The 18,952-nt window shown below is 49.6% G+C and overlaps 3 pseudogenes; all 3 read left to right on the top strand.

Annotated features, from left to right (window-relative positions):
* Nucleotides 1-1,748: 1,748 nt before the first annotated feature.
* On the top strand, nt 1,749-1,923 carry LOC130292243 (U2 spliceosomal RNA; annotated as a pseudogene).
* Nucleotides 1,924-3,705: 1,782 nt separating this feature from the next.
* LOC130292249 (U2 spliceosomal RNA) lies at nt 3,706-3,880 on the top strand (annotated as a pseudogene).
* A 1,797-nt stretch (nt 3,881-5,677) lies between these two features.
* LOC130292148 (U2 spliceosomal RNA) lies at nt 5,678-5,785 on the top strand (annotated as a pseudogene).
* Nucleotides 5,786-18,952: the final 13,167 nt, after the last annotated feature.

The following is an 18,952-nucleotide window of genomic DNA, read 5'->3' on the forward strand; positions in this document are numbered from 1 at the left end:
TGTGGTGCCATCCTGGTCCCCATAGCAGTTCCCATCATCTGTAGGTATATTTCACTGTTGAAGCTGAAGTAGTTTTGTGTGAGAATGAATTCTATAAGTTTTGTGATGATCTGAGGGCTGTATTTCTGGTTGTTGGTCTGGGAGGAGAGGAACAGTGAGCATGCCTCAATTCCATCTCTGTGTGGGATGTTACTATACAGAGATTCTACATCCATTGTTACCAATATGGAGTTGGCAGGCAAGTTCGTAATCGGACTCAGTTTGTTAAGAAAGTCAGTGGTGTCCTGTATGAAGCTGCTGGTGTGTGTAACAAAGGGTTTTAGTGTGTTTTCTACCAAACCAGATATCTGTTCAGTTAGTGAGTCCATACCTGTTATTATTGGTCTGCCAGGGTTTCCAGATTTGTGGATTTTTGGGAGCATGTAGAATGTCCCTGTTTTGGGATCGGTGGGTATAAGTGTCTCTAATCCTTTTTGTGAGTCCTTTGGGAAGGATTGAATCAATTTTCTTAGTTCCATGGTGTATTCTTTGGTGGGGTCTTCTGTCAGTTTATTGTAGTATGTAGTGTCTGTCAATTGTCGGTTTCCCTCTTTGATGTATTCTTGGGTGTTCATGATCACTACTGCTCCTCCCTTGTCTGCTGGTTTGATTGTGATGGCTTGATTACTTCTTAAGTTTTTGATGGCCTCTCTTTCCAATACTGAGAGGTTGTTGTAAGTTTTATGGTGGTGTTTAGTGACTAAGGATGCTGTTCTTAGTCTGAAGCTTGCAATGTAGCTGTCCAGTTTGCTGTTACGTCCTGGCATTGGGGTGAAGTGGGAATTCTTTTTCTTGATATTGTAATCCAAGGTGGTAGTGGTTGTGTCCCCTTTGTCATGAAAGAATTCTTTAAGTCGTAGTCTTCTAAAGAATTCTTCCAAGTTTGAGTATAGTTTAATGTCATCTAGTTTGGTGCTTGGACAGAATGAGAGTCCTTTAGAGAGAACAGATCTCTCAGACTTGGAAAGTTCAAAATCTGAAATGTTTATAATTCCAGAGTTGTCTGTATTGATGTCAGGCGTAGTTGTGAGACCATTGGTTGTTTCAATCCTTTTATTGTTTGTAGTGATCCTAATATTCCTCTCTGTTTGTTGCTTGTAAAAATTTTGGGAGAGTTTGCCCAGTTTCTTATTTTTCTTCATGAAAAGATCTCTTATTTGGTGGTTGTGGAAGTTTTGCATATCCATTCCCACTTGTTTGGCCATGTGTTGATCCTGTTCTTGTAAAACCTAAAGTAGGGATGTTTTTGTATTTTGAATGTCTTGTATTTTCCTGTATAGAAGGTGGATAAGATGGTTCGTTGGCAGAGATCTTGAGCATATTGTGAGTTATGCGTTGCAGCAACTGGATTTTTGATCCTTAGTCCCTTGGGGATGAGTCTTCTTTTCTTACAGTGAGACAAGAAGTTGGGGGGCAAACATCCCGAAACAGCTGTCTGCAGATGGGTAGAAACTTCCCTTTTGGGGAGTAGTCTGGCTTGGCATTAATCCCGATCAGCTTTTTATATTACTTAACAGGAGCCAAGCTGATACCAGGGAACACTACCTGAAAAGGTTGTGTAATGAGCTGCTTTGCATATTCCTGTATATATATATATATATATATATATATATATATATATATATATATATATATATATATATAAAACATCTGTTATGGTGAATGTATTATTTATTGTGTATGTGATTGACATTTGATTGGTAGTAAAGATATTTTCAATGAAAAATCTGTTCTTATCACTTTAATATCTGATACGTTCCCTATCTGGGGACCATAAATTAGATGGATTTTTGAGAACGGGAGCTGATTTGGAAGCTTGCTTCCGTTGCCCTGTGCATTGACCCGATGTGGCAGTATCTTCGGGTAGTGAACAATGCACCACCCCATTCCAGTGTTAAACAAGAAAGATTCTCGTTTAATCCTCTGTGGGTGAGAATTTGAGTTTGAGAATTGGAGACCAAAATGATGAGTTGCACTGACTGGTTTATGAACATCTATTCATTTAGCGTTCTAATGACCATGTTTGCACACTGATTGGTGTAAAAAAAAAAAAGAAAAACTAAATAATAATAATCTAGCACACCTGTGCAGGTTTGACATGACATGACAGGTAGCTGTCTTGTGGGTTGTGCTGAATCCTGTTAAATGACGTGAGGGTCTCATGCCTATACACAATGGTGCGTCATTGCTGTTGCTTGACCATGCATTGGTTTCTGTGGTCAGTGAATGATAAAAACAAAATTTACCATCCATTGATGGATGGGAAATCCGCCATGAGGCATTTGTTTTTAGAAACTGCTGCTCAAAACCAATGTTGCAATGGAGTGTCTCCATCTGCTGGTGGTATTGGAAAGGCATTAGTGCTATGATAGGGTGTGAAGAAGAAGAAGACGAAAAAAAAATATATAAAAAAAAAAGAAAGAAAAAAAGAGAGAGAGAGAGAGACTGACTTAGTGAGCGAGTGAGTGAGAGAGTGAGAGTGAGTGAGAGTGAATAAGTGAGTGAGTGATTGAGTGAGTAATTGAGTGAGTGAGGGAGAACAAATGAATTAAAGCAAGTGAGTGAGTGAGATCGAAGGAATGAAAGTCTGAATGACAGAAAGAAAAAAGGATGAAGAAAGAAGCATGAAGAAAAAAAATGTATATGGAGTTGCAGACATGAGTGCAATCTACAAAGCTGTTGAGGCTGGTCCTCATGGGAGGATTATTGCACCAGGACCCTTAGCACTTTTAAAATGCCATTCAATGCCACTTCTAGGGTTAGATGCAAACTGCAGATGACCATGTTGTGTTAGTTACCATGGATACCCAAGTGATGTGTGAGCTAACACATAGGCCCAACAGATTCCAAGAAGGCCAGAATCACCAGCGGCACCACCATCGGTTGTCAGGTTACCCGGATTCAGAAAATACCAGAGTCCAAAATGATGCAGGTTTGTACTGTTCATTTTCAGTTTATCGTTACAGTTGGTGTTATTCCATGTCGGAACAGCCAGAGGGACGCAGCTAAAGCCAGTGTGGTAACTGGAGCCAGGGAGGCAACTATGTGCAACAAAGGTAGGCGTGTTGTTTTCATATGCAGATCTAAAACATTGTCTTATATGCAAGAGGAGGAGTGATGGGGTTTCGGGCAAAAGCCAGGCTATGGATTGCATTGCTAAATGCTCCATCAGAGTGGAATGGACTCCTGTCCTTCTTTTAAGTAATAATGTGGGTTCAGCCTGTGCTGTATGTATGTTTGGTTGGCTGACTGCCACCCACCCACCCAGAGAGTGTATGGGAGGCTGACTGGCTGCCAGCCTTCCTTCCATTCCTATGAGTAATGTGAGTGCTCATGAAGGGGACATGGTTGGTTTCACCCCTTTCCCTTTTATCCCCTCTAGGCCTTTTGACTTAGATTAAGTGTAAAAAAAAAAGGGGCTTGCGATAGATCGCATCCTCAGGCACGTTTTTTGTGTGTGAATACTTGCACTTGGGTGACTTGTGAGCACATACCTAAACTCTTTAATAAAATAACGTGTGTGTGTGTGTGTGTGTATATATATATATATATATATATATATATATATATATATATATATATATATACATATATACATATAAAACATCTGTTATGGTGAATGTATTATTTATTGTGTACGTGATTGACATTTGATTGGTAGTAAAGATATTTTCACTCAAAAATCTGTTCTTATCACTTTAATATCTGATACGTTCCCTATCTGAAGACCATAAATTAAATGGATTTTTGAGAACGGGAGCTCATTTGGAAGCTTGCTTCCGTCGCCTTATGCATTGACCCGATGTGGCAGTATCTTCGGGTAGTGAACAGTGCACCACCCCATTCCAGTGTTAAACAAGAAAGATTCTCATGTAATCCTCTGTGGGTGAGAATTTGAGTTTAAGAATTGGAGACCAAAATGATGAGTTGCACTGACTGGTTTATGAACGTCTATTCATTTAGCGTTATAATGACCATGTTTGCACACTGATTGGTGTAAAAAAATAAAATAAATAATAATAATCTAGCACACCTGTGCAGGTTTGACATGACATGACAGGTAGCTGTCTTGTGGGTGGTGCTGAATCCTGTTAAATGACGTGAGGGTCTCATGCCTATACACAAGGGTACGTCATTGCTGTTGCTTGACCATGCATTGGTTTCTGTGGTCAGTGAATGATAAAAACAAAATTTATCATCCATTGATGGATGGGAAATCCGGAATGAGACATTTGTTTTTAGAAACTGCTGCTCACAACCAATGTTGCAATGGAGTGTCTCCATCTGCTTGTGTTATTGGAAAGGTATTAGTGCTATGATAGGGTCTGAAGAAGAAGAAGACGAAAAAAATATATATATAAAAAAAGAAATAAAAAACAGAGAGAGAGACTGACTTAGTGAGCGAGCGAGTGAGAGAGTGAGTGAGATTGAATAAGTGAGTGAGTGATTGAGTGAGTAATTGAGTGAGTAAGAACAAATGAATTAAAGCAAGTGAGTGAGTGAGATCGAATGAATGAAAGTCTGAAAGAAAAAGAAGACAGAAAGAAAAAAGGATGAAGATAGAAGCATGAAGAAAAAAATGTATATGGAGTTTGCAGACATGAGTGCAATCTACAAAGCCGTTGAGGCTGGTCCTCATGGGAGGATTATTGCACCAGGACCCTTAGCACTTTTAAAATGCCATTCAATGCCACTTCTAGGGCTAGATGCAAACTGCAGATGACCATGTTGTGTTAGTTACCATGGATACCCAAGTGATGTGTGATCTAACACATAGGCCCAACAGATTCCAAGAAGGCCAGAATCACCAGCGGCACCACCATCGGTTGTCAGGTTACCCGGATTCAGCAAATACCAGAGTCCAAAATAATGCAGTTTTATACTGTTAATTTTCAGTTTATCATTACATTTGGTGTGATTCCATGTCGGAACAGCCAGAGGGATGCAGCTACAGCCAGTGTGGTAACTGGAGCCAGGGAGGCAGCTATATGCAACAAATGTAGGCGTGTTGTTTTCATATGCAGATCTAAAACATTGTCTACTCAATACCACTGGCATGGCCAGGTGTAAACAACATCTGACCTTTGTTGTGTATGTAACCATGGAGATTGTGATGTCGCCTAGGTCCACCAAAGAACAGCCTTGTCAGAAGCAGCACTGTCATGAGCAGAAGCAGCAGCACCATAGGTTGTCAAATAAGCTGGATTTAACCAAGACAAGTGAGTCCAATAGGATGCAGGTATGTCCTCTATCCTTACAGCTTCCCGTGGCTGTAGGTTTTATACCGTTTGGGGACAGATAAGGAGGCGTCAGCAGGCAACACAGTTAAGTGTGTGCTTGTGTGTGTGTGTTTCCTATGCAGATCCTAAACCCAGTATACATGCAAGTAGGAGGAGTAAGAAGGGTTCCTGCCAAAGCCAGGTTATGGATTGCATTTAAAAATGGTCCATCAGAGTGAAATGGACTCCCATCTTCCTGCTTAGCAATAATGATATGGGTTTAGGGTCTGCTGTGTGTACTGGTGGGTGACTGCCACCCAGCCAGAGTGTGTATGGGAGGCTGCCAGCCAGCCTCCCTTCCTACAAGTAGTGATAGTGCATGTGAAGGGGACAGCGTTGGTTCCTCCCCTTTCACAGTTATCACTTCTCGTCCTTCCTTTTGGCTGATATCAAATGTAGTGTCTGTTTATATCAGTTTAATATCTGATATGTCCCCTATCTGGTACCATATATTAAGTGCACCACCAGGTTTCAGTGTTGGAAAGAAAGATTACCTGTTCATTTGCTGCTGCAGCTGCTTTCTGGCTAGTCCAATGGGCCCTTACTGCAGGCAAAAGACAATAGGTGGTGCCGCTTGTGTCTGGTCCCTGTTGGAGCGACCAGGCACAGGACTGCTGCTGCTGCTGAATGTCCTCTTTAATTGAATAAGCTCAGCAACCAGCACAACTGTGCAGGTTGGACATGACATGATAGGTAGCTGTCTTTCAGGTAGTGGGTGCTGAATCTTGTTAATTGACATGGGGGTGTAATTGCTGTTGATTGACCATGCATTGGTTCTGTGGTATTGGAATAATAAAAACATATGTTGCCAGCCAGCCATCCATTGCAATAATGGATAGGACATCAGCTATGAGGCATTTGTTTGTACAAACTGCTGCTCACAACTAATGTTGCAATATAGTGTCTCCATCTGCTGGTGGTATTGAATAAGCAAAAGTGCAATGATAGGGTCTGAAAAAGAAGAAAAATAAGAAGCAGCAGCATAGGAAAAAAGGAGGAAAGAAGAAAAACATGGAGAGAAGAAAAAAAGAAGGTAAAAAAAGGTGAAAACATGTTTAAAAAAGTATTTCCATCTCTCTCTCACTCACTCTCTCTCTCTCTCTATAAATATATATATATATATATATATATAAAAATATATAAAAAAATAATATATATATATATATATATATATATATATATATATATAGAAAGAGAGAGAGAGAAAGAGAGAGAGATAAATATATATAGAGATAGATAGATAGATACACATACATACATACATACATATGTGTGTATTGATGGAGTTGCAAACAACATGGGTGCACTTGACAAACTCAGCGCAGCTATTCCCCATTGAAAGATTTTTGCATCCAGGACCCTTAGCACTGTGATATGCTACTCAATACCACTGGCATGGCCAGGTGTAAATAACATCTTACCTTTTTTGTGTATGTAACCATGGAGATTGTGATGTCGCCTAGGCCCACCAAAGAACAGCCTTGTCAAAAGCAGAGCCAGACATGAGAGCAAGCAAGCGAGCCAGAAAGGAGAGCAAGCTAGCGAGCCAGATATGAAAGCGAGCAAGACATGAGAGCAAGCGAGCGAGCCAGATATGCGAGCGAGCGAGACATATAAGAGAGCGAGACAGACAAGAGAGCAAGAGAGCGAGACAGATATGAGAACGAGCTAGCCAGATATGCGAGCGAGCAAGCCAGATAAAAGAGCGAGCCAGACAAAAGAGCAAGCGAGTGAGCCAGATATGAGAGAAAGCGAGCGAGCCAGATATGAGAGCGAGCGAGCCAAATATGATAGCAAGCAAGATATGCGAGCAAGCCAGATCAGAGAGCGAGCCAGACAAGAGAGAAAGCGAGCCAGATGTGATAGCAAGCGAGCAAGCCAGATATGAGAGCGAGCCAGATAAGAGAGCGAACCAGACAAGAGAGCAAGCGAGCGAGCCAGATAAGAGAGCGAGCGAGCCAGATATGAGAGCGAGCCAGACATGAAAGCAAGCGAGCAAGCCAGATATGAGAGCGAGCTAGCCAGATATGCGAGCAAGCGAGCAAGATAAGAGAGCGAGCCAGAGAAGCGCGCAAGCGAGCGAGCCAGATATGAGAACAAGCGAGTGAGCCAGATATGCGAGCGAGCAAGCCATATTAGAGAGCGATCCAGACAAGAGAACAAGCGAGCGAGCCAGATATGAGAGCGATTGAGCCATACATGAGAGCAAGCGAGCTAGCCAGATGTGCGAGCAAGCGAGCAAGATAAGAGAGCGAGCCAGACAAGCGCGCAAGCGAGCGAGCCAGATATGAGAACAAGCAAGTGAGCCATATATGCGAGCGAGTAAGCCATATAAGAGAGCGAGCCAGACAAGAGAGCAAGCGAGCGAGCCAGATATGAGAGCGAGTGAGCCATACATGAGAGCAAGCGAGCGAGCCAGATATGAGAGCGAGCGAACCAGACATGAGAGCAAGCGAGCGAGCCAGATATGAGAGCGAGCTAGCCAGATATGCGAGCGAGCAAGCCAGATAAGAGAGCGAGCAAGACAAGAGCGCAAGCGAGCGAGATAGATATGAGAGCAAGCGAGTGAGTCAGATATGCGAGCGAGCCAGACAAGAGTGCAAGCGAGTGAGCCAGACATGAGAGCAAGCGAGCGAGCCAGATATGCGAGTGAGCGAGCCAGATAAGAGAGCGAGCCAGACATGAGAGCAAGCGAGCCAGATGTGAGCGCGAGCGAGCCAGATATGCGAGCGAGCCATATAAGAGAGCGAGATAGACAAGAGAGCAAGCGAGCGAGCCAGATATGAGAGCAACCGAGCGAGCCAGATGTGAGAGCGAGCTTGCCAGACATGAGAGCAAGCGAGCGAGCCAGATATGAGAGCGAGCGAGCCAGACACGAGAGCAAAAGAGCGAGCCAGATATGAGAGCGAGCCAGACATGAGAGCAAGCGAGCGAGCCAGATACGAGAGCGAGCGAGCCAGACATGAGAGCAAGCGAGCGAGCCAGATATGAGAGCGAGCCAGACATGAGAGCAAGCGAGCGAGCCAGATGTGAGAGCGAGCGAGCCAGATATGCGAGCGAGCGAGCCAGATAAGAGAGCGAGCCAGAAGAGAGAGCAATCGAGCGAGCCAGATATGAGAGCAAGCGAGCGAGCCAGATATGAGAGCAATCGAGCGAGCTAGATGTGAGAGCGGGCGAGCCAGATATGTGAGCGAGCCAGATAAGAGAGCGAGCCAGACCAAGGAAGCAAGCGAGCGAGCCAGATATGAGAGCAAGCGAGCGATCCAGATATGAGAGTCAGCGAGCCAGACATGAGAGCGAGCGAGCCAGACATGAGAGCGAGCGAGCGAGCCAGATATGAGAGCAGGCGAGCGAGCCAGATATGAGAGCGAGCGAACCAGATATGCGAGTGAGCTAGCCAGATAAGAGAGCGAGCCAGATATGAGAGCAAGCTAGCGAGCCAGATGTGAGAGCGAGCATGTCAGATATGCGAGCGAGCCATATAAGAGAGCGAGAGAGACAAGAGAGCAAGCGAGCGAGCCAGATGTGAGAGCGAGCGAGCCAGATAAGAGAGCAAGCGAGCCAGATATGAGAGCAAGCGAGCGAGCCAGATGTGAGAGCGAGCGAGCCAGATATGCGAGCGAGCCATATAAGAGAGCGAGACAGACAAGAGAGCAAGCGAGCAAGCCAGATGTGAGAGCGAGCGAGCCTGACGTGAGAGCGAGCCAGATAAGAGAGAGAGCCAGACAAGAGAGCAAGCGAGCGAGCCAGATATGAGAGCAAGCGAGCGAGCCAGATATGAGAGCAAGCGAGCAAGCCCGATATGAGAGCCAACCAGACAAGAAAGCAAGCGAGCGAGACATATATGAGAGCGAGCCAGACATGAGAGCAAGCGAGCAAGCCAGATATGAGGGCGAGCGAGCCAGATATGAGAGCGAGCGAGCCAGACATAAGAGCAAGCGAACGAGCCAGATATGAGAGCGAGCTAGCCATATATGCGAGCAAGCCATATAAGAGAGCGAGCCAGACAAGACAGCAAGCGAGCGAGACAGATATAAGAGCGAGTGATCAAGACATGAGAGCAAGCAAGCGAACCAGATATGAGAGCGAGCGAGCCAGACATGAGAGCAAGCGAGCGAGCAAGATATGAGAGCGAGCGAGCCAGATATTCGAACGAGACAGATAAGAGAGCGAGCCAGACAAGAGAGCAAGCTAGCGAGCCAGATATGCGAGCGAGCGAGCCAGATAAGAGAGCGAGCCAGACAAGAGAGCAAGCGAGCGAGTCAGATATGAGAGCAAGCGAGCGAGCCAGATGTGAGAACGAGACAGATAAGAGAGCGAGCCAGGCGAGAGAAAAAGCGAGCGAGCCAGATATGAGAGCAAGAGAGCGAGCCAGATATGAGAGCAAGCGAGCGAGCCAGATGTGAGAGCGGGCGAGCCAGATATGCTAGCGAGCCAGATAAGAGAGCGAGCCAGACAAGAGAGCAAGCGAGCGAGCCAGATATGAGAGCAAGCGAGCAAGCCAGATGTGAGAGAGAGAGAGAGAGGCAGATAAGAGAGCGAGCCAGACAAGGAAGCAAGCGAGCGAGCCAGATATGAGAGCAAGCGAGCGAGCCACATATGAGAGCAAGCGAGCAATCCAGATATGAGAGCGAGCGAGCCAGACATGAGAGCGAGCGAGCCAGCCAGATATGAGAGCAAGCGAGCGAGCCAGATATGCGAGCGAGCCAGATAAGAGAGTGAGCCAGATATGAGAGCTAGCGAGCGAGCCAGATGTGAGAGCAAGCGTGCCAGATATGCGAGCGAGCCATATTAGAGAGCGAGAGAGACAAGAGAGCAAGCGAGCGAGCCAGATGTGAGAGCAAGCGAGCCAGATATGCGTGCGAGTCAGATAAGAGAGCGAGCCAGAAAAGAGAGCAAACGAGCGAGCCAGCTATGAGAGCGAGCCATATAAGAGAGCGAACCACATAAGAGAGCAAGCGAGCGAGCCAGATATGCAAACAAGCCAGATAAGACAGCGAGCCAGACAAGAGAGCAAGCAAGCGAGCCAGATATGAGAGCAAGCGAGCAAGCCAGATGTGAGAGCGAGACAGATAAGAGAGCGAGCCAGACAAGAGAGCAAGCGAGCGAGCCAGATATGAGAGCAAGAGAGCGAGCCAGACAAGAGAGCAAGCGAGCGAGCCAGATATGAGAGCAAGCGAGCGAGCCAGATGTGAGAGCGAGACAGATAAGAGAGCGAGCCAGACAAGAGAGCAAGCGAGCGAGCCAGATATGATAGCGGGCGAGCCAGATATGCGAGCGAGCCATATAAGAGAGCGAGCCAGACAAGAGAGCAAGCGAGCGAGCCAGATATGAGAGCAAGCGAGCACGCCAGATGTGAGAGAGAGCGAGGCAGATAAGAGAGCGAGCCAGACAAGGAAGCAAGCGAGCGAGCCAGATATGAGAGCAAGCGAGCGATCCAGATATGAGAGCGAGCGAGCCAGACATGAGAGCGAGCGAGCCAGATATGAGAGCAAGCGAGCAAGCCAGATATGCGAGCGAGCCAGATAAGAGAGTGAGCCAGATATGAGAGCTAGCAAGCGAGCCAGATGTGAGAGCAAGCGTGCCAGATATGCGAGCGAGCCATATTAGAGAGCGAGAGAGACAAGAGAGCAAGCGAGCGAGCCAGATGTGAGAGCAAGCGAGCCAGATATGCGTGCGAGTCAGATAAGAGAGCGAGCCAGAAAAGAGAGCAAACGAGCGAGCCAGCTATGAGAGCGAGCCATATAAGAGAGCGAACCACATAAGAGAGCAAGCGAACGAGCCAGATATGCAAACAAGCCAGATAAGAGAGCGAGCCAGACAAGAGAGCAAGCGAGTGAGCCAGATATGAGAGCGGGCGAGCCAGATATGCGAGCGAGCCATATAAGAGAGCGAGCCAGACAAGAGAGCAAGCGAGCGAGCCAGATATGAGAGCAAGCGAGCACGCCAGATGTGAGAGAGAGCGAGGCAGATATAAGAGCGAGCCAGACAAGGAAGCAAGCGAGCGAGCCAGATATGAGAGCAAGCGTGCGATCCAGATATGAGAGCGAGCGAGCCAGACATGAGAGCGAGCGAGCCAGATATGAGAGCAAGCGAGCAAGCCAGATATGAGAGCGAGGCAGATAAGAGAGCGAGCCAGACAAGAGAGCAAGCGAGCGAGCCAGATATGAGAGCAAGCGAGCGAGCCAGATGTGAGAGCGAGCGAGCCAGATATTCAAGCGAGCCAGATAAGAGAGTGAGCCAGACAAGAGAGCAAGCGAACGAGCCAGTAAGGAGAGCAAGCGAGCGAGCCAGATATGAGAGCAAGCGAGCAAGCCAGATATGAGAGCGAGCCAGATAAGAGAGCGAACCAGACAAGAGAGCAAGCGAGCGAGCAAGATATAAGAGCGAGCGAGCCAGACATGAGAGCAAGCGAGCGAGCGAGATATGAGAGCGAGCGAGCCAGACATGAGAGCAAGCGAGCAAGCAAGATATGAGAGCGAGCGAGCCAGATATGCGAGCGAGCGAGCCAGATAAGAGAGCGAGCCAGACAAGAGAGCAAGCGAGCGAGCCAGATATGCCAGCGAGCCAGACATGAGAGCGAGCCAGACAAGCGAGCAAGTTAGCGACCCAGATATGAGAGCAAGCGAGCGAGCCAGATGTGAGAGCGAGCCAGATAAGAAAGCGAGCCAGACAAGAGAGCAAGTGAGCGAGCCAGATATGAGAGCAAGCGAGCAAGCCAGATATGAGAGCAAGCGAGCGAGCCAGATATGAGAGCGAGCGAGCCAGACATGAGAGCGAGCGAGTCAGATATGAGAGCGAGCTAGCCAGATATGCGAGCGAGCCAGACAAGAGCGCAAGCGAGCGAGATAGATATGAGAGCAAGCGAGTGAGCCAGATATGCGAGAGAGCGAGCCATATAAGAGAGCGAGCCAGACAAGAGAGCAAGCGAGCGAGCCAGATATGAGAGCGAGTGAGCCAGACATGAGAGCAAGCGAGCGAACCAGATATGAGAGCGAGCGAGCCAGACATGAGAGCGAGCGAGCTAGACATGAGAGCAAGCGAGCCAGATATGACAGCGAGGGAGCCAGACATGAGCGCAAGCGAGCGAGCCAGATATGAGAGCAAGCGAGTGAGCCAGATATGCGAGCGAGCCAGCCTAGAGCGCAAGCGAGCGAGCCAGATATGAGAACAAATGAGCAAGCTAGATATGAGAGCGAGCCAGATAAGAGAGTGAACCAGACAAGAGAGCAAGCGAGCGAGCCAGACATGAGAGCAAGCGAGCGAGCCAGATATGAGAGCGAGCGAGTCAGACATGAGAGCAAGCGAGCAAGCCAGATATGAGAGCGAGCCAGATAAGAGAGCGAACCAGACAAGAAAGCAAGCAAGCGAGCGAGATATGAAAGCGAGCGAGCCAGACATGAAAGGAAGCGAGCGAGCCAGATATGAGAGCAAGCGAGCGAGCCACATATGAGAGCAAGCGAGCAATCCAGATATGAGAGCGAGCGAGCCAGACATGAGAGCGAGCGAGCCAGCCAGATATGAGAGCAAGCGAGCGATCCAGATATGAGATCGAGCGAGCCTGACATGAGAGCAAGCGAGCGAGCCAGATATGAGAGCGAGCGATACATGAGAGCAAGCGAGCGAGCCAGATATGAGAGCGAGCTAGCCAGATATGCGAGCGAGCCAGATAAGAGAGCGAGCAAGACAAGAGAGAAAGCGAGCTAGCCAGATATGAGAGCAAGCGAGTGAGCCAGATTTGAGAGCGAGCGAGCAAGATATGCGAGTGAACCAGATAAGCGAGCGAGCCAGTTATGAGAGCAAGCGAGCGAGCCAGACATGAGAGCAAGCGAGCGAATCAGATATTAGAGCGAGTGAGCCAGACATGAGAGCAAGCAAGCGAGCCAGATATTAGAGCAAGCGAGCCAGACATGAGAGCAAGCGAGCGAGCCAGATATGAGAGCGAGCCAGACAAGAGAGTTAGCAAGCGAGCCAGATATTAGAGCAAGCGAGCGAGCCAGATATGAGAGCAAGCGAGCGAGCCAGATGTGAGAGCGAGCGAGCCAGATATGCGAGCGAGCCAGATAAGAGAGAGAGCCAGACAAGAGAGCAAGCGAGCGAGCCAGATATGATAGCAATCGAGCGAGCCAGATATGAGAGCAAGCGAGCAAGCCAGATATGAGAGCGAGCCAGATAAGAGAGCGAGCCAGACTAGGGAGCAAGCGAGCGAGCTAGATATGCGAGCGAGCGAGCCAGATAGGAGAGCGAGCCAGACAAGAGAGCAAGCGAGCGAGCCAGATATGCGAGTGAGCCAGATAAGAGAGCGAGCCAGACAAGAGAGCTAGCGAGGGAGCCAGATATGAGAGCAAGAGAGTGAGCCAGATATGAGAGCAAGCGAGCAATCCAGATATGAGAGCGAGCCAGATAAGAGAGCGAACCAGACAAGAGAGCAAGCGAGCGAGACAGATATGAGAGCGAGCCAGACATGAGAGCAAGCGAGCCAGACATGAGAGCAAGCGAGCGAGCCAGATATGAGAGCGAGCGAGCCAGACATGAGAGCAAGCGAGCGAGCAAGATATGAGAGCGACCGAGCCAGACATTAGAGCAAGCGAGCGAGCCAGATATGAGAGCGAGCCAGACAAGAGAGCAAGCAAGCGAGCCAGATATGCGAGCGAGCGAGCCAGATAAGAGAACGAGCCAGATAAGAGAGCGAGCCAGACAAGAGAGCAAGCGAGCGAGCCAGATAGAAGAGCAAGCGAGCCAGATGTGAGAGCGAGCCAGATAAGAGAGCGAGCCATACAAGAGAGCAAGCGAGCGAGCCATATATGAGAGCAAGCAAGCGAGCCAGATTTGAGAGCAAGCGAGCCAGATTTGAGAGCGAGCGAGCCAGACATGAGAGCAAGCGAGCGAGCCAGATATGAGAGCGAGCTAGCCAAATATGCGAGCGAGCCAGACAAGAGCGCAAGCGAGCAAGATAGATATGAGAGCAAGCGAGTGAGACAGATATGCGAGCGAGCCATATAAGAGAGCGAGCCAGACAAGAGAGCAATCGAGCGAGCCAGATATGAGAGCGAGTGAGCCAGACATGAGAGCAAGCGAGCGGACCAGATATGAGAGCGAGCGAGCCAGACATGAGAGCCAGCTAGCGAGCCAGATATGCGAGCGAGCGAGCCAGACATGAGAGCAAGCGAGCGAGCCAGATATGAGATCGAGAGAGCCAGACATGAGAGCAAGCGAGCCAGATATGACAGCGAGCGAGCCAGACATGAGCGCAAGTGAGAGCCAGATATGAGAGCAAGCGAGTGAGCCAGATATGCGAGCGAGCCAGATATGAGAGTAAGCGAGTGAGCCAGATATGCAAGCGAGCGAGGCATATAAAAGAGCAAGCCAGACATGAGAGCAAGCGAGCGAGCAAGATATGCGAGCGAGCGAGCCAGATAAGAGAGCGAGCCAGATAAGAGAGCGAGCCAGACAAGAGAGCATGCGAGCGAGTAAGATATGCGAGCGAGCCAGCATGAGAGCGAGCAAGAGAAGAGAGCAAGTTAGCGACCCAAATCTGAGAGCAAGCGAGCAAGCCAGATGTGAGAGCGAGCCAGTTAAGAAAGTGAACTAGACAAGAGAGCAAGCGAGCGAGCCAGATATGAGAGCGAGCGAGCAAGACATGAGAGCAAGCGAGCTAGCCAGATATGAGAGCGAGCGAGCCAGACATGAGAGCAAGCGAGCGAGCCAGATATGAGAGCGAGCGAGCCAGATATGCGAGCAAGCGAACCAGATATGAGAACGAGCGAGCCAGACATGAGAGCAAGCCAAATATGAGAGCGAGCCAGACATGAGCGCAAGCGAGCAAGACAGATATGAGAGTGAGCCAGATAAGGGAGCGAACCAGACAAGAGAGCAAGCGAGAGAGCCAGATATGACAGCGAGCGAGCCAGGCATGAGAGCAAACGAGCGAGCCAGATATGAGAGCGAGCGAGCCAGACATGAGGGCAAGCGAGCGAGCCAGATATGAGAGCTAGCGAGCCAGACATGAGAGCAAGCGAGCGAACCAGATATATGAGCGAGCGAGCCAGACATGAGAGCAAGCGAGCGAGCCAGATATGAGAGCGAGCCAGCCAGGTATGAGAGCAAGCGAGCAAGCCAAATATGAGAGCGAGCCAGTTAAGAAAGTGAACCAGACAAGAGAGCAAGCGAGCGAGCCAGATATGAGAGTGAGCGAGCCAGACATGAGAGCCGCGAGCTAGCCAGATATGAGAGCGAGCGAGCCAGACATGAGAGCAAGCGAGCAAACCAGATATGAGAACGAGCGAGCCAGACATGAGAGCAAGCGAGCGAGCCAGATATGAGAGCGAGCGAGCCAGACATGAGCGCAAGCGAGCAAGACAGATATGAGAGCGAGCCAGATAAGGGAGCGAACCAGACAAGAGAGCAAGCGAGCGAGCCAGATATGACAGCGAGCGAGCCAGACATGAGAGCAAACGAGCGAGCCAGATATGAGAGCGAGCGAGCCAGACATGAGGGCAAGCGAGCGAGCCAGATATGAGAGCGAGCGAGCCAGACATGAGAGCAAGCGAGCGAACCAGATATGAGAGCGAGCGAGCAAGCCAGACATGAGAGCAAGCGAGCGAGCCAGATATGAGAGCGAGCGAGCCAGGTATGAGAGCGAGCGAGCGAGCCAGATATGCGAGCGAGCGAGCCAGATAAGAGAGCGAGCCAGACAAGAGAGCAAGCGAGCGAGCCAGATATGAGAGCAAGCGAGCGAGCCAGATATGAGAGCGAGCCAGATAAGAGAGCGAGCCAGACAAGAGAGCAAGCGAGGGAGCCAGATATGAGAGCAAGCGAGCGAGCCAGATGTGAGAGCGAGTGAGCCAAACATGAGAGCAAGCGAGCGAACCAGATATGAGATCGAGCGAGCCAGACATGAGCTCAAGCGAGCGAGCCAGATATTAGAGCAAGCGAGTAAGCCAGATATGCGAGCGAGGGAGCCATATAAGAGAGCGATCCAGACAAGAGAGCAAGTGAGCAAACCAGATATGATAGCGAGCGTGCGAGCCAGACATGAGAGCAAGCGAGCGAGCCAGATATGAGAGCGAGCGAGCCAGACATGAGAGCAAGCGAGCGAGCCAGATATGAGAGCGAGCGAGCCAGATATGTGAGTGAGCCATATAAGAGAGTGAGCCAGACAAGAGAGCAAGCGAGCGAGCCAGATGTGAGAGCGAGCGAGCCAGATATGCGAGTGAGCCATATAAGAGAGCGAGACAGACAATAGAGCAAGCGAGCGAGCCAGATATGAGAGCAAGCGAGCAAGCCAGATATGAGAGCGAGGCAGATAAGAGAGCGAGCCAGACAAGAGAGCAAGCGAGCGAGCCAGATATGAGAGCAAGCGAGCGAGCCAGATGTGAGAGCGAGCGAGCCAGATATTCAAGCGAGCCAGATAAGAGAGTGAGCCAGACAAGAGAGCAAGCGAACGAGCCAGTAAGGAGAGCAAGCGAGCGAGCCAGATATGAGAGCAAGCGAGCAAGCCAGATATGAGAGCGAGCCAGATAAGAGAGCGAACCAGACAAGAGAGCAAGCGAGCGAGCAAGATATAAGAGCGAGCGAGCCAGACATGAGAGCAAGCGAGCGAGCGAGATATGAGAGCGAGCGAGCCAGACATGAGAGCAAGCGAGCAAGCAAGATATGAGAGCGAGCGAGCCAGATATGCGAGCGAGCGAGCCAGATAAGGGAGCGAGCCAGACAAGAGAGCAAGCGAGCGAGCCAGATATGCCAGCGAGCCAGACATGAGAGCGAGCCAGACAAGCGAGCAAGTTAGCGACCCAGATATGAGAGCAAGCGAGCGAGCCAGATGTGAGAGCGAGCCAGATAAGAAAGCGAGCCAGACAAGAGAGCAAGTGAGCGAGCCAGATATGAGAGCAAGCGAGCGAGCCAGATATGAGAGCGAGCGAGCCAGACATGAGAGCGAGCGAGTCAGATATGAGAGCGAGCTAGCCAGATATGCGAGCGAGCCAGACAAGAGCGCAAGCGAGCGAGATAGATATGAGAGCAAGCGAGTGAGCCAGATATGCGAGAGAGCGAGCCATATAAGAGAGCGAGCCAGACAAGAGAGCAAGCGAGCGAGCCAGATATGAGAGCGAGTGAGCCAGACATGAGAGCAAGCGAGCGAACCAGATATGAGAGCGAGCGAGCCAGACATGAGAGCGAGCGAGCTAGACATGAGAGCAAGCGAGCCAGATATGACAGCGAGGGAGCCAGACATGAGCGCAAGCGAGCGAGCCAGATATGAGAGCAAGCGAGTGAGCCAGATATGCGAGCGAGCCAGCCTAGAGCGCAAGCGAGCGAGCCAGATATGAGAACAAATGAGCAAGCTAGATATGAGAGCGAGCCAGATAAGAGAGTGAACCAGACAAGAGAGCAAGCGAGCGAGCCAGACATGAGAGCAAGCGAGCGAGCCAGATATGAGAGCGAGCGAGTCAGACATGAGAGCAAGCGAGCAAGCCAGATATGAGAGCGAGCCAGATAAGAGAGCGAACCAGACAAGAAAGCAAGCAAGCGAGCGAGATATGAAAGCGAGCGAGCCAGACATGAAAGGAAGCGAGCGAGCCAGATATGAGAGCAAGCGAGCGAGCCACATATGAGAGCAAGCGAGCAATCCAGATATGAGAGCGAGCGAGCCAGACATGAGAGCGAGCGAGCCAGCCAGATATGAGAGCAAGCGAGCGATCCAGATATGAGATCGAGCGAGCCTGACATGAGAGCAAGCGAGCGAGCCAGATATGAGAGCGAGCGATACATGAGAGCAAGCGAGCGAGCCAGATATGAGAGCGAGCTAGCCAGATATGCGAGCGAGCCAGATAAGAGAGCGAGCAAGACAAGAGAGAAAGCGAGCTAGCCAGATATGAGAGCAAGCGAGTGAGCCAGATTTGAGAGCGAGCGAGCAAGATATGCGAGTGAACCAGATAAGCGAGCGAGCCAGTTATGAGAGCAAGCGAGCGAGCCAGACATGAGAGCAAGCGAGCGAATCAGATATTAGAGCGAGTGAGCCAGACATGAGAGCAAGCAAGCGAGCCAGATATTAGAGCAAGCGAGCCAGACATGAGAGCAAGCGAGCGAGCCAGATATGAGAGCGAGCCAGACAAGAGAGTTAGCAAGCGAGCCAGATATTAGAGCAAGCGAGCGAGCCAGATATGAGAGCAAGCGAGCGAGCCAGATGTGAGAGCGAGCGAGCCAGATATGCGAGCGAGCCAGATAAGAGAGAGAGCCAGACAAGAGAGCAAGCGAGCGAGCCAGATATGATAGCAATCGAGCGAGCCAGATATGATAGCAAGCGAGCAAGCCAGATATGAGAGCGAGCCAGATAAGAGAGCGAGCCAGACTAGGGAGCAAGCGAGCGAGCTAGATATGCGAGCGAGCGAGCCAGATAGGAGAGCGAGCCAGACAAGAGAGCAAGCGAGCGAGCCAGATATGCGAGTGAGCCAGATAAGAGAGCGAGCCAGACAAGAGAGCTAGCGAGGGAGCCAGATATGAGAGCAAGAGAGTGAGCCAGATATGAGAGCAAGCGAGCAATCCAGATATGAGAGCGAGCCAGATAAGAGAGCGAACCAGACAAGAGAGCAAGCGAGCGAGACAGATATGAGAGCGAGCCAGACATGAGAGCAAGC

This window comes from Hyla sarda, chromosome 9, assembly GCF_029499605.1.
Source record: "Hyla sarda isolate aHylSar1 chromosome 9, aHylSar1.hap1, whole genome shotgun sequence".
In the NCBI taxonomy this organism is placed as follows: Eukaryota; Metazoa; Chordata; class Amphibia; order Anura; family Hylidae; genus Hyla; species Hyla sarda.